Source organism: Agelaius tricolor, unplaced genomic scaffold (genome assembly GCF_023055355.1).
Source record: "Agelaius tricolor isolate 1412-34295 unplaced genomic scaffold, bAgeTri1.0.p SCAF_8, whole genome shotgun sequence".
Classification (NCBI taxonomy): domain Eukaryota; kingdom Metazoa; phylum Chordata; class Aves; order Passeriformes; family Icteridae; genus Agelaius; species Agelaius tricolor.
The window spans coordinates 39,975,162-39,990,076 of record NW_027269268.1 but is presented as its reverse complement, the minus strand read 5'-3'; the positions used below and the strand labels follow the sequence as shown (position 1 = coordinate 39,990,076).

General features: G+C 65.7%; 2 long non-coding RNA genes across 2 annotated transcripts; both read right to left on the bottom strand.

Annotated features, from left to right (window-relative positions):
- Window positions 1-5,294: 5,294 nt before the first annotated feature.
- LOC139592638 (uncharacterized) lies at window positions 5,295-6,773 on the bottom strand. The gene is made up of 2 exons (XR_011680076.1): window positions 6,630-6,773; window positions 5,295-5,635 (listed from the first exon to the last, which is right to left on the bottom strand). It is a non-coding gene; the product is annotated as an uncharacterized lncRNA (long non-coding RNA).
- A 6,158-nt stretch (window positions 6,774-12,931) lies between these two features.
- LOC139592637 (uncharacterized) lies at window positions 12,932-14,410 on the bottom strand. Its single transcript, XR_011680075.1, has 2 exons — window positions 14,267-14,410; window positions 12,932-13,272 (listed from the first exon to the last, which is right to left on the bottom strand). It is a non-coding gene; the product is annotated as an uncharacterized lncRNA (long non-coding RNA).
- Window positions 14,411-14,915: the final 505 nt, after the last annotated feature.

Here is a 14,915-nt window from a genome sequence, read left to right as displayed (position 1 = left end):
TTCTCACCAGCGAGGGCTCCTTGCTGAGCACCACGAGGCCTCTGAGCTCCAGGCGCAGCCTGTCCCTGTGCTGGCTCGGCAGGTGCCGGGATAGCACCAACAGGGCACTGGGACCGTGTTTGCTCAGGTCCAGACACTCCAGGAGCTGAAAGGCACAGGGCAGTGGCAGGGGAGCGGGCCGGCTCCAGGCAGCAGCGGGCGCGGGCAGCCTCCCAGGCGGCTGCAGCTACCAGAGGCCAGAGAGCTGAGAGGCAGCTCAGCCAGGCAGCGCTGGCCATCAGGCTCACCTCCACAAAGAACGCCAGGGCAGGCAGATGCCAGCGGGGCTGCTTCCTGATGAGCAGGCTGAGCAGGTGCGAGGCCATGTGGGGACACAAGGGGCTCAAGCCACAGCGCATCTCCCTGGCAGGGGAAAAAGGCACCAAGGCCCTGAGCCGGGCGTGCAGACCTCTCCCAGGAGTGACTCACAGAGGTCCCATCTTTCCCCAGCACTCCGCAAGGGGACATGGGCCCCTTGGGAGGCAGCTGCTGCTGGGCATCCTCCTCTCCCGGCCCTTTGCAGTCTGCTCGGCCCTCCCTCGGTGACGAGGCCCTCTCGCTTACAAGCCCCCGGGACTGTGTGGGGCACTCCGGGCACGGGGCACAAACGGTGGCGGTGGCGGCTGGGAGTAGGGGATCTCACCTTGCCAGCAGGCCCGCTGCATAGTGCTGGGTGTCGGCACAGAGCAGGGTGTCCCAGAGCTGCTTGTGCTCCAGAGCCAGCAGGTTCTTGCCAAAGCCCAGTCGCGAGAGCAGAGCCTTCATGGTCTGCACTGCAAACCTGTGTGCCAAGCCAAGGCCAGGTCACTCTGGGAGCACTGGCCCTGGCCGCAAGGGCGTGGGAAGGACAGGGCGACTGGCACCTGTTGGGCTCGCTGGGAAGGCCGTGTTCCTCCCGGCACGCTCTCCAGAAGCGCTGGGTCTCCACGTCCTCTGGCCTCTGCTCCGTGGTGGTGACAATTTGCAAGAGCAGAGCCACCAACAGGCGTGGAGAATGAAGGAGGATTGCGTAGTGCCATTCGGGCATGCTTGCAATCCTCCACAGCACCAGAGTTGCCTGCAAGAGACAAAGCGCCCCAAGGCAGCGCTCAGTGCCGAGGTGTCCGTGAGGCAGGGCCGGGGGTGAGAGGCAGGGGAGCACCCGGCCTGCTGGCCCTAGCCCAGCTTTCAGCCCAGGCAGGGAGCTGCAGGGTGGGGAGAGCATGGAGAGCTTCTGAGAAGGTGACCTGGAGGGCCAGCCTAGGCCAGCTCCAGAAACTCACAGCCAGGGCAAGGACGGCCTCGTTGTCCCCGCTGCAGAGGAAGCCGCCGTACGGTGGCTGCTCCTCTATCACAGAGAGCAGAGCTGGAAGCACCTCCTCCACGGCTACCTCTGAGGTGCCCATGGCTCTCCATAGCAGCGTGGTGGCTCTGTGGGAGCAGAGCTGTGTGTCAGTACCGTGCCCCGTGCAGCTGCGTGGGGCCGGGAGGGAGCATGGCAGCAGGCTCAGGAAACAGAGGGGCCCGAGGGTGCCGGTGCTCTCCGCCCGTCTGGCAGACCCCGCCGGACAGGCTGTACAGGGCGAGGGGCCCTACGGGCCGGTGAGCACCGAGCTCTCGAGGCACTTGTGCCCCGTACCCGTCACACGTTGGGGCACAGCGCAGGAGGCTCATCACAACGTGGGCAGGGTGTTCTTCAGTGAGGCTGACAATGGCCATTTGCAGCCCGGCGTCCACAGACTCACGGGATGTGAGTCTCTGCAGGATGGCACTCACCACGGCTTGCACCTGGAGGAAGCGGCATGGGGAAGACTTGGAGTGCTGTCCAAGGGAGCAACTTGCCCAGCTTCCCCCAAGAAGTGCTCGCCTTCCCAGCCCACTGTGATGGGGCTGAGGGGGCCCAGCAGACATGGCTTGAGGGGCCACGTGATCCTGAGAGGCCTTCAGCCCTGGCCCCAGGCTGCTGCAGAGAATAAAAACCCTTCTGGAAAAACTCCAGAGTGGGTCCAGGACTCACAGTGAGCGTGGGCATGGCCTCAGTCTCTGGGATGCCCTGGGTGATGGTGTTGGTGGTGGCCATGCCCTCCGTGGGGGCCATGTCAGCCTCCTCCCAGCCCTCGTCGGTTTCCCAGTCAGAGCTGGCAGCCAGGTCAGAGGATGCAGTGCTGGAAGCAGCCTCTGCCCGCAGCTCGCTGGGCCTGGGGTCGGGCTCGGCCGTGCCCTCGGTCGCTGGACCGGGCTCGGCCGGGCCTTCGGGCGCAGTGCCGGGCTCGGCCGGGCCTTCGTGCTCGAGGCAGGGCTCGGCCAGGCCCTCGGGCGCAGGTCCGGGCTCAGCCGTGCCCTCGGTCGCGGGACCGGGCTCGGCCGGGCCTTCGGGCGCGGTGCCGGGCTCGGCCGGGCCTTCGTGCTCGAGGCCGGGCTCGGCCGTGCCCTCGGGCGCGGGGCCGCTGGTCTTAGTGCGCCGAAGGCGCAGGAACCTCCGCAGTGTCTGCAACAGAAGGGAAGGGCGGGAAGAAGAGAGGGACGTTCCATGGTCTGCTCCAACGCGGGGCCCAGCTGAGCAGTGCCAGCAGGCCCGGCCCAGGTGGGGATGGCCGCAGGTACCTGCGCTGCTCTCCGGAAGCGGCCACGGGTGGGCTCCTGCTCTTGAGTCCGGTCCCTGGCTGCATCTGCCAAAGAGCGAGCACAGCCAGAGCTGAGGGGCTGCGGGAGAGGCTGGAGAACACAGCCCAGCCCTGCGCTCCCCAGGCAGGTACAGCCCCCCGGGTGCCCAGGGCATGGAGCATGGCCAACGGGGAGGCAGCCCCAGCCCCTGTCCCATCCTGTCCATGGGTGTGTCAACAGGGATGGGATGGGATGGGATGGGATGGGATGGGATGGGATGGGATGGGATGGGATGGGATGGGATGGGATGGGATGGGATGGGATGGGATGGGGCCCAGGCCGGCTGCAGGCACCGGCCCTGCGGCCCGGCTCTGCCACTCACCGTCCTGCAGCGGCTGCAACTGCTCCGGCTGTGCAGGCTGCTGCGCTGGGGCAGCTGCAGGGCCTTTGCTGTTCTTGCCCCGAAGCCCCTTGAACCGGCTGAGCAGTCTGCCCGCCATCCCGCTGTCTGACCTTGAGGGCACTTTCAAATGCCTCGGCCAAGGCCAGAGTCAGCGAATGCTGCAGTTGTGCCTTGCGGGCACCTGCAACAGAGGAGCCTCAGGAAGGCTACAGGACAGCAAGTCCTGCACTCGAGGTCTCCTGTCACAATGACAGGAGACTCCTGGTGAACGATGGAGGTCACCAAGTCCCACGGCCTGGCCACGAGGGCACCGGCCGCAGGGATGGGAGATGACTCGGAGAAGCTCCGAGTCACCGAATCCCGAGGTCTGGCTGTGAGGCCAGCCACAGGAGGAACGCCTCGGAAATGCTCTGGGTCAGCAACCAACGAGCTGGCTGTGTGGGGACACCTCACAGCACCGCTCTGTCACCTCCTGTCCCGTCGCGTGCACCGAGCACTGTGGCGTGGCTGCACCGTGCCAGCCCCTATGTCAGCGTGTGTCACAAAGGGCTGCTCAGACACGCTGTCCCTTTCGGTTCCACGGTCACCCTGCTGCACCGTGTCACAAAGGGACATGCTTCCACGTGCCCCAGGGCCACCCCCTCCCCACCCTAGGTGCCCCCGCTTGGAAGAAATCCATTGCCCCGAGTGTCTAACACAGCCCTGGACACACCACGACCCGCCAAGTGCTCGGGGAAGGACTCTCCACGGTGCCCGCACAGCCCAGCTCGGTGCCGGCCCTGGAGCAGAGCAGCGTCCAGCAAGCAAGAGGCAAATGCCTCTTGCCAAGAGTTCAAACACAGCAGATAGGGAAGATGGCATCAATGTGTGCATAAAGGCCTTTGAATTCACAGCTCTCTGAGAGGCATTTGGGGCTCTTGGCTGGACAGAGATGATCCCTCTCTGTCCTGTGCTGAAAGGGGCGGGACACACCCTGCTGCTGGTGCTTGGCTTGGTCTCTGCAGGACCAGGCAGATGCCAAAGCTGCTCCTCACAGCCTTCTCCCTTCCCACGCCCCTCAGCCAAGTGCAAGGGGCCTCAAGGACAAAAGGGGGGCAGGGAGCCAAAGGGAGACAGCTGCACCTACCTCACTGGGGGCTCCTGGGGAAGCACTTTGCTTGAGAAGCAAGCCCCTCTCTTCCAAAGGCATTTCCCAAATGTGTCCATTTCCCCAAATGTGTCCATTTCCCGGGCAACACCAACACACACTTAGGAAACCCTGGCAAGGCTGAATTACTTCTGCACCTTGTAGCAGAAGCACTGCAGCTCGAGCTCATCGTCCTTCTCCCGAGTCTCTTTCCTCGTGCCCCTTGTGGCGCGCAGCCCCTGGCCCCCTAGAAACAAGAGGTGTCCGCTGCCTGTTCAAGTGCCTGAACTCCTGCCTGCGCTCACGGCAGCAAAACCAGGCTGTTCCCAGCCAGGGAGCGGAGCCCAGTTCCCGCAGGAGGCTCTTGTGAGCCCCTTCCCCACTGTGCACGCAGCACTTTTGCCTGCCTGCCCAGAACGCTCTTGGCACAGCAGAGCCCAAGCTGGCTGGCTCTGGGCTCAGCACAGCCCAGACACAGGCGCAGGAAGACACAGCGGCTGTTTTGCAGCCGTGCCCCAGAGGGATGGGAAGGGGCCCCTGCCTCTGGTCTCACTTGGTTGGGTTTCTGACTGGGTCTGAGGCAGGGGCTGCCTGATTCCCCACTTCTGGGGAGACCAGAGCTGCCGGAAGCGTGCCCAGCATCTAGGCGCTGCCTGACAGCGCTGCGGCCGCTGGGACGGTCGCGCTCCCGAGTCCCAGCCACTCCGCTGCCGCTGCTGCTTCTTTTGCTTTACGGCACACCCAAAGCTCACTGCTAGGCCACGGTGGTCTCTTGTCCTGCCCTCTTCCTGTCCCTGTGTAGGGATGGAGCATCGCTGTGCTTTCAGGAAGCTCTTGGTGGAAACTTCTGCCATTACAGGCTCCTTTGCCCTCGGTGGATGCCTGCACTGGAATCCTTCACGGCTGGGTTTGGAGTTGGCTCTTCTAAAAGCCAGGGTCCTTTTCCCCTTCAGCGTGCTCAGCACGTCCTTTAACTCCATGCTGCTGTGCAGCTGGAGCAGCGGGACAGGGACCTTTGCAGCCTGAGCTGCCCTTGTTCCTCTCTGCCCGTGCACGGAACACAGCGGGGAGGAGAACGGCAGCAGGGCCCTGCGTGTCCCCGGGCTCAGGTTTTGCGCCACTTCAACTCCACGGAGACGTGAGTAAAGTGAAAAACACAAACAGTTTATTAAGGGAAAGCAAAGCGAAGGGGTGAGCTGGGAGGTAAAAAAGGGCATGGGCAGGGCCTGAGGGCTGCAGGGAAGGAGCTGCCAACAGGGAGAGAGATGGCAGGAGCTGCTGGAGCTTCGCACAGGCTCAGCTGAGAGCAGCCAGAGCCGTGCCTGGAGCTGCAGGCGGTCCCAACTGGAAATCATCGAAGGAGGCCGGTACAGGTACATCTGGTCCAGGAGACAAACGAAGTTCTGCAGATCTTCTTTCGAATTTCATCTGAATCCATGTGTTCATGGAGGATGGGCTCTCGTCTTCCCTGAGGGCTTGAAGAGCTGGAAGAGAGAGGAACAGAGCCACGGTCAGAAGCCAAATTGAGGGAATCCAAGGAAAGCCTCCTGCCAGGGCCATGCCGGCCGGCTCTCGCCATGGCCAGGAGGGAGCGGGAGACAAGGGCTTCGGGCAGAAGGTGCTGGCCACGGATCCGCCACGTGTCCCCGAAAGGTCTCCGGGCTGTGCCCCCGCCGCCCCTGGTCCGCACAGGGAGCAGAGCCCTCGGCAGCCCGGTCAGGGATTGTAGCTGCGGGGCCGGGATTTGCAGCTGCTGCCCCCCCTCCCCCGGGCGGTACTCGCTGCCACGCGGCTGCCCTGACTCACCCTGACTGAGGACCTGGAGCTCCTCCTTCTGCCCCATCATGAGCACTCCGGCCACCCCTGTTAAGACAGAGCATGTGGCGGCGCCGGGCGGCACAGCTGCCCGACACGGGCGCTGCCAGCCCTGCGGCCGCACGCCCTCCTGCCGGGCAGAGCTCGTGCCGGGCCCCTGCCGCACGCTGCCGGCCGACGGCACGGCTGCGGGAGGGTGGCGGCAGCGCCCAGGGCGGGCGGGGCTGCAGCGGCCCGGGCGCGGCTCCCGCTGCCGGGGCAGCGGCCGGGCCGGGAGGCGGGGAGGGGCGCCGGGCTGCTGGCTCACCGAGGAACCTGACGGCCGCCTCTCGTAGGGGCCTCTGTGGGCTCCGCAGGTGCGGCAGGGCCCAGCGCAGGTGCTCGGCCGCTCGGCTCTCGTCCTGCAGCAGCTGCGGGGAGAGGCGGCAGGGAAGGCTCGGAGCGGGCTCTGCCCCTGGGCCGGGCGCTCCCTGCGCCCGGCACCGCCCGAGCCGGCGCGCACGGCCCAGGGCAGCGAGCAGCGTGGGGGATGCAGGCTGGCGGGCCCGGCGGCGGCGGCGGCGGCGGGCAGGGGCGCAGCTGCCAGCCCCCCGCACTGAGCACCGGGGGCAGGGGGGGCTTCTCCAGTCCAGCCTGCGGCTGGGGCTCCCGGGCTGTCCTTACCAGGCTCTCGGCGAACTTCATCCGCCGCTTCTTCCTCAGCGGCTCCTGGAGATCCCTCCTCCTCAGGAAGCGGGCGGCACAACGCAGGGCTTCGCGAGACGCCTGCAGAGCAGCAGAGAGCCGCAGGTGGCACCAGAGCCCAGGTGAGTCACACGGGAGCCGGCTCCCTGTGCCAAGGCCAGGGGAGGCTGGAGCCCGCGAGGCGCCGGGGCAGGAGGCGGCCGAGCCCCCGGCCAGGGATGCGGCAGCATCACACCAAACCTCACCTCGGCCACCTGCACGTCCTCGTGGTGCCAGCGCAAGAACAGAGGGAGCAGGCTCTGGCTCACAACTGTCGTGAGGGGATTTTCCCTCTCTCCCACTCCCAGCTCCAGCACCTTGCCGAAGAGCTGAATGGAGAGCAGCTGCACATGGCTGTTGTCCTGGAGGAAAGGAAAAGTCCTAAGCATCAACTACTCCAGGCCCACTGGGGCAAAGGCTCTAAAGTGCACAGGGCACAAAGTTTCCAGGCAGGCAGCGTCCAGTGCCCTTGGCTGGGGGCGCAGAGCCTTACCTTCTCAAAGTGTGGCAGCAGGGACTCAGCCAGCTTCAGGGCGGCGGTGCTGGGTATCTCGAGGTCTTTGTCCTGGAGCACATGCGTGAGCACAGAGAGGCTCATCCCGACCATCTCTGCATCTGGATGGGCCAGCAGCTCCACCAGGTGTTGATAGAGGCCTCGTATTCCTCCGGCCTGTGTGCAAGACCAGGCTGTGCTGTGAAGCCGTGACTGGCCGCAGCACCAACAGCTGCTTGGGGCACTCGGGCAGCTGAAGCGGGAGTCGGGAGAGCTGGCAGCAGCTGCCCCTGCTGCCAAAGCAGCCAGCCAAGCCCAAAGGTCTCCCTTCCCCAGCCCCACGCTGCCAGCGCAGCTTCAGCCACTGCCCCCTTCTCACCAGCGAGGGCTCCTTGCTGAGCACCACGAGGCCTCTGAGCTCCAGGCGCAGCCTGTCCCCGTGCTGGCTCGGCAGGTGCCGGGATAGCACCAACAGGGCACTGGGACCGTGTTTGCTCAGGTCCAGACACTCCAGGAGCTGAAAGGCACAGGGCAGTGGCAGGGGAGCGGGCCGGCTCCAGGCAGCAGCAGCAGCGGGCGCGGGCAGCCTCCCAGGCGGCTGCAGCTACCAGAGGCCAGAGAGCTGAGAGGCAGCTCAGCCAGGCAGCGCTGGCCATCAGGCTCACCTCCACAAAGAACGCCAGGGCAGGCAGATGCCAGCGGGGCTGCTTCCTGATGAGCAGGCTGAGCAGGTGCGAGGCCATGTGGGGACACAAGGGGCTCAAGCCACAGCGCATCTCCCTGGCAGGGGAAAAAGGCACCAAGGCCCTGAGCCGGGCGTGCAGACCTCTCCCAGGAGTGACTCACAGAGGTCCCATCTTTCCCCAGCACTCCGCAAGGGGACATGGGCCCCTTGGGAGGCAGCTGCTGCTGGGCATCCTCCTCTCCCGGCCCTTTGCAGTCTGCTCGGCCCTCCCTCGGTGACGAGGCCCTCTCGCTTACAAGCCCCCGGGACTGTGTGGGGCACTCCGGGCACGGGGCACAAACGGTGGCGGTGGCGGCTGGGAGTAGGGGATCTCACCTGGCCAGCAGGCCCGCTGCATAGTGCTGGGTGTCGGCACAGAGCAGGGTGTCCCAGAGCTGCTTGTGCTCCAGAGCCAGCAGGTTCTTTCCAAAGCCCAGTCGCGAGAGCAGAGCCTTCATGGTCTGCACTGCAAACCTGTGTGCCAAGCCAAAGCCAGGTCACTCTGGGAGCACTGGCCCTGGCCGCAAGGGCGTGGGAAGGACAGGGCGACTGGCACCTGTTGGGCTCGCTGGGAAGGCCGTGTTCCTCCCGGCACGCTCTCCAGAAGCGCTGGGTCTCCACGTCCTCTGGCCTCTGCTCCGTGGTGGTGACAATTTGCAAGAGCAGAGCCACCAACAGGCGTGGAGAATGAAGGAGGATTGCGTAGTGCCACTCGGGCATGCTTGCAATCCTCCACAGCACCAGAGTTGCCTGCAAGAGACAAAGCGCCCCGAGGCAGCGCTCAGTGCCGAGGTGTCCGTGAGGCAGGGCTGGGGGTGAGAGGCAGGGGAGCACCCGGCCTGCTGGCCCTAGCCCAGCTTTCAGCCCAGGCAGGGAGCTGCAGGGTGGGGAGAGCATGGAGAGCTTCTGAGAAGGTGACCTGGAGGGCCAGCCTAGGCCAGCTCCAGAAACTCACAGCCAGGGCAAGGACGGCCTCGTCCCCGCTGCAGAGGAAGCCGCCGTACGGTGGCTGCTCCTCTATCACAGAGAGCAGAGCTGGAAGCACCTCCTCCACGGCTACCTCTGAGGTGCCCATGGCTCTCCATAGCAGCGTGGTGGCTCTGTGGGAGCAGAGCTGTGTGTCAGTACCGTGCCCCGTGCAGCTGCGTGGGGCCGGGAGGGAGCATGGCAGCAGGCTCAGGAAACAGAGGGGCCCGAGGGTGCCGGTGCTCTCCGCCCGTCTGGCAGACCCCGCCGGACAGGCTGTACAGGGCGAGGGGCCCTACGGGCCGGTGAGCACCGAGCTCTCGAGGCACTTGTGCCCCGTACCCGTCACACGTTGGGGCACAGCGCAGGAGGCTCATCACAACGTGGGCAGGGTGTTCTTCAGTGAGGCTGACAATGGCCATTTGCAGCCCGGCGTCCACAGACTCACGGGATGTGAGTCTCTGCAGGATGGCACTCACCACGGCTTGCACCTGGAGGAAGCGGCATGGGGAAGACTTGGAGTGCTGTCCAAGGGAGCAACTTGCCCAGCTTCCCCCAAGAAGTGCTCGCCTTCCCAGCCCACTGTGATGGGGCTGAGGGGGCCCAGCAGACATGGCTTGAGGGGCCACGTGATCCTGAGAGGCCTTCAGCCCTGGCCCCAGGCTGCTGCAGAGAATAAAAACCCTTCTGGAAAAACTCCAGAGTGGGTCCAGGACTCACAGTGAGCGTGGGCATGGCCTCAGTCTCTGGGATGCCCTGGGTGATGGTGTTGGTGGTGGCCATGCCCTCCGTGGGGGCCATGTCAGCCTCCTCCCAGCCCTCGTCGGTTTCCCAGTCAGAGCTGGCAGCCAGGTCAGAGGATGCAGTGCTGGAAGCAGCCTCTGCCCGCAGCTCGCTGGGCCTGGGGTCGGGCTCGGCCGTGCCCTCGGGCGCGGGGCCGGACTCGGCCGGGCCTTCGGGTGCGGGTCCGGGCTCAGCCGTGCCCTCGGTCGCGGGACCGGGCTCGGCCGGGCCTTCGGGCGCGGTGCCGGGCTCGGCCGGGCCTTCGTGCTCGAGGCAGGGCTCGGCCAGGCCCTCGGGCGCAGGTCCGGGCTCAGCCGTGCCCTCGGTCGCGGGACCGGGCTCGGCCGGGCCTTCGGGCGCGGTGCCGGGCTCGGACGGGCCATCGTGCTCGAGGCAGGGCTCGGCCAGGCCCTCGGGCGCAGGGCCGGGCTCGGCCGTGCCGTCGGGCGCGGGGCCGCTGGTCTTAGTGCGCCGAAGGCGCAGGAACCTCCGCAGTGTCTGCAACAGAAGGGAAGGGCGGGAAGAAGAGAGGGACGTTCCATGGTCTGCTCCAATGCGGGGCCTGGCTGAGCAGTGCCAGCAGGCCCGGCCCAGGTGGGGATGGCCGCAGGTACCTGCGCTGCTCTCCGGAAGCAGCCACGGGTGGGCTCCTGCTCTTGAGTCCGGTCCCTGGCTGCATCTGCCAAAGAGCGAGCACAGCCAGAGCTGAGGGGCTGCGGGAGAGGCTGGAGAACACAGCCCAGCCCTGCGCTCCCCAGGCAGGTACAGCCCCCCGGGTGCCCAGGGCATGGAGCATGGCCAACGGGGAGGCAGCCCCAGCCCCTGTCCCATCCTGTCCATGGGCGTGTCAACAGGGATGGGATGGGATGGGATGGGATGGGATGGGATGGGATGGGATGGGATGGGATGGGATGGGATGGGATGGGATGGGATGGGGCCCAGGCCGGCTGCAGGCACCGGCCCTGCGGCCCGGCTCTGCCACTCACCGTCCTGCAGCGGCTGCAACTGCTCCGGCTGTGCAGGCTGCTGCGCTGGGGCAGCTGCAGGGCCTTTGCTGTTCTTGCCCCGAAGCCCCTTGAACCGGCTGAGCAGTCTGCCCGCCATCCCGCTGTCTGACCTTGAGGGCACTTTCAAATGCCTCGGCCAAGGCCAGAGTCAGCGAATGCTGCAGTTGTGCCTTGCGGGCACCTGCAACAGAGGAGCCTCAGGAAGGCTACAGGACAGCAAGTCCTGCACTCGAGGTCTCCTGTCACAATGACAGGAGACTCCTGGTGAACGATGGAGGTCACCAAGTCCCACGGCCTGGCCACGAGGGCACCGGCCGCAGGGATGGGAGATGACTCGGAGAAGCTCCGAGTCACCGAATCCCGAGGTCTGGCTGTGAGGCCAGCCACAGGAGGAACGCCTCGGAAATGCTCTGGGTCAGCAACCAACGAGCTGGCTGTGTGGGGACACCTCACAGCACCGCTCTGTCACCTCCTGTCCCGTCGCGTGCACCGAGCACTGTGGCGTGGCTGCACCGTGCCAGCCCCTATGTCAGCGTGTGTCACAAAGGGCTGCTCAGACACGCTGTCCCTTTCGGTTCCACGGTCACCCTGCTGCACCGTGTCACAAAGGGACATGCTTCCACGTGCCCCAGGGCCACCCCCTCCCCACCCTAGGTGCCCCCGCTTGGAAGAAATCCATTGCCCCGAGTGTCTAACACAGCCCTGGACACACCACGACCCGCCAAGTGCTCGGGGAAGGACTCTCCACGGTGCCCGCACAGCCCAGCTCGGTGCCGGCCCTGGAGCAGAGCAGCGTCCAGCAAGCAAGAGGCAAATGCCTCTTGCCAAGAGTTCAAACACAGCAGATAGGGAAGATGGCATCAATGTGTGCATAAAGGCCTTTGAATTCACAGCTCTCTGAGAGGCATTTGGGGCTCTTGGCTGGACAGAGATGATCCCTCTCTGTCCTGTGCTGAAAGGGGCGGGACACACCCTGCTGCTGGTGCTTGGCTTGGTCTCTGCAGGACCAGGCAGATGCCAAAGCTGCTCCTCACAGCCTTCTCCCTTCCCACGCCCCTCAGCCAAGTGCAAGGGGCCTCAAGGACAAAAGGGGGGCAGGGAGCCAAAGGGAGACAGCTGCACCTACCTCACTGGGGGCTCCTGGGGAAGCACTTTGCTTGAGAAGCAAGCCCCTCTCTTCCAAAGGCATTTCCCAAATGTGTCCATTTCCCCAAATGTGTCCATTTCCCGGGCAACACCAACACACACTTAGGAAACCCTGGCAAGGCTGAATTACTTCTGCACCTTGTAGCAGAAGCACTGCAGCTCGAGCTCATCGTCCTTCTCCCGAGTCTCTTTCCTCGTGCCCCTTGTGGCGCGCAGCCCCTGGCCCCCTAGAAACAAGAGGTGTCCGCTGCCTGTTCAAGTGCCTGAACTCCTGCCTGCGCTCACGGCAGCAAAACCAGGCTGTTCCCAGCCAGGGAGCGGAGCCCAGTTCCCGCAGGAGGCTCTTGTGAGCCCCTTCCCCACTGTGCACGCAGCACTTTTGCCTGCCTGCCCAGAACGCTCTTGGCACAGCAGAGCCCAAGCTGGCTGGCTCTGGGCTCAGCACAGCCCAGACACAGGCGCAGGAAGACACAGCGGCTGTTTTGCAGCCGTGCCCCAGAGGGATGGGAAGGGGCCCCTGCCTCTGGTCTCACTTGGTTGGGTTTCTGACTGGGTCTGAGGCAGGGGCTGCCTGATTCCCCACTTCTGGGGAGACCAGAGCTGCCGGAAGCGTGCCCAGCATCTAGGCGCTGCCTGACAGCGCTGCGGCCGCTGGGACGGTCGCGCTCCCGAGTCCCAGCCACTCCGCTGCCGCTGCTGCTTCTTTTGCTTTACGGCACACCCAAAGCTCACTGCTAGGCCACGGTGGTCTCTTGTCCTGCCCTCTTCCTGTCCCTGTGTAGGGATGGAGCATCGCTGTGCTTTCAGGAAGCTCTTGGTGGAAACTTCTGCCATTACAGGCTCCTTTGCCCTCGGTGGATGCCTGCACTGGAATCCTTCACGGCTGGGTTTGGAGTTGGCTCTTCTAAAAGCCAGGGTCCTTTTCCCCTTCAGCGTGCTCAGCACGTCCTTTAACTCCATGCTGCTGTGCAGCTGGAGCAGCGGGACAGGGACCTTTGCAGCCTGAGCTGCCCTTGTTCCTCTCTGCCCGTGCACGGAACACAGCGGGGAGGAGAACGGCAGCAGGGCCCTGCGTGTCCCCGGGCTCAGGTTTTGCGCCGCTTCAACTCCACGGAGACGTGAGTAAAGTGAAAAACACAAACAGTTTATTAAGGGAAAGCAAAGCGAAGGGGTGAGCTGGGAGGTAAAAAAGGGCATGGGCAGGGCCTGAGGGCTGCAGGGAAGGAGCTGCCAACAGGGAGAGAGATGGCAGGAGCTGCTGGAGCTTCGCACAGGCTCAGCTGAGAGCAGCCAGAGCCGTGCCTGGAGCTGCAGGCGGTCCCAACTGGAAATCATCGAAGGAGGCCGGTACAGGTACATCTGGTCCAGGAGACAAACGAAGTTCTGCAGATCTTCTTTCGAATTTCATCTGAATCCATGTGTTCATGGAGGATGGGCTCTCGTCTTCCCTGAGGGCTTGAAGAGCTGGAAGAGAGAGGAACAGAGCCACGGTCAGAAGCCAAATTGAGGGAATCCAAGGAAAGCCTCCTGCCAGGGCCATGCCGGCCGGCTCTCGCCATAGCCAGGAGGGAGCGGGAGACAAGGGCTTCGGGCAGAAGGTGCTGGCCACGGATCCGCCACGTGTCCCCGAAAGGTCTCCGGGCTGTGCCCCCGCCGCCCCTGGTCCGCACAGGGAGCAGAGCCCTCGGCAGCCCGGTCAGGGATTGTAGCTGCGGGGCCGGGATTTGCAGCTGCTGCCCCCCCTCCCCCGGGCGGTACTCGCTGCCACGCGGCTGCCCTGACTCACCCTGACTGAGGACCTGGAGCTCCTCCTTCTGCCCCATCATGAGCACTCCGGCCACCCCTGTTAAGACAGAGCATGTGGCGGCGCCGGGCGGCACAGCTGCCCGACACGGGCGCTGCCAGCCCTGCGGCCGCACGCCCTCCTGCCGGGCAGAGCTCGTGCCGGGCCCCTGCCGCACGCTGCCGGCCGACGGCACGGCTGCGGGAGGGTGGCGGCAGCGCCCAGGGCGGGCGGGGCTGCAGCGGCCCGGGCGCGGCTCCCGCTGCCGGGGCAGCGGCCGGGCCGGGAGGCGGGGAGGGGCGCCGGGCTGCTGGCTCACCGAGGAACCTGACGGCCGCCTCTCGTAGGGGCCTCTGTGGGCTCCGCAGGTGCGGCAGGGCCCAGCGCAGGTGCTCGGCCGCTCGGCTCTCGTCCTGCAGCAGCTGCGGGGAGAGGCGGCAGGGAAGGCTCGGAGCGGGCTCTGCCCCTGGGCCGGGCGCTCCCTGCGCCCGGCACCGCCCGAGCCGGCGCGCACGGCCCAGGGCAGCGAGCAGCGTGGGGGATGCAGGCTGGCGGGCCCGGCGGCGGCGGCGGCGGCGGGCAGGGGCGCAGCTGCCAGCCCCCCGCACTGAGCACCGGGGGCAGGGGGGGCTTCTCCAGTCCAGCCTGCGGCTGGGGCTCCCGGGCTGTCCTTACCAGGCTCTCGGCGAACTTCATCCGCCGCTTCTTCCTCAGCGGCTCCTGGAGATCCCTCCTCCTCAGGAAGCGGGCGGCACAACGCAGGGCTTCGCGAGACGCCTGCAGAGCAGCAGAGAGCCGCAGGTGGCACCAGAGCCCAGGTGAGTCACACGGGAGCCGGCTCCCTGTGCCAAGGCCAGGGGAGGCTGGAGCCCGCGAGGCGCCGGGGCAGGAGGCGGCCGAGCCCCCGGCCAGGGATGCGGCAGCATCACACCAAACCTCACCTCGGCCACCTGCACGTCCTCGTGGTGCCAGCGCAAGAACAGAGGGAGCAGGCTCTGGCTCACAACTGTCGTGAGGGGATTTTCCCTCTCTCCCACTCCCAGCTCCAGCACCTTGCCGAAGAGCTGAATGGAGAGCAGCTGCACATGGCTGTTGTCCTGGAGGAAAGGAAAAGTCCTAAGCATCAACTACTCCAGGCCCACTGGGGCAAAGGCTCTAAAGTGCACAGGGCACAAAGTTTCCAGGCAGGCAGCGTCCAGTGCCCTTGGCTGGGGGCGCAGAGCCTTACCTTCTCAAAGTGTGGCAGCAGGGACTCAGCCAGCTTCAGGGCGGCGGTGCTGGGTATCTCGAGGTCTTTGTCCTGGAGCACATGCGTGAGCACAGA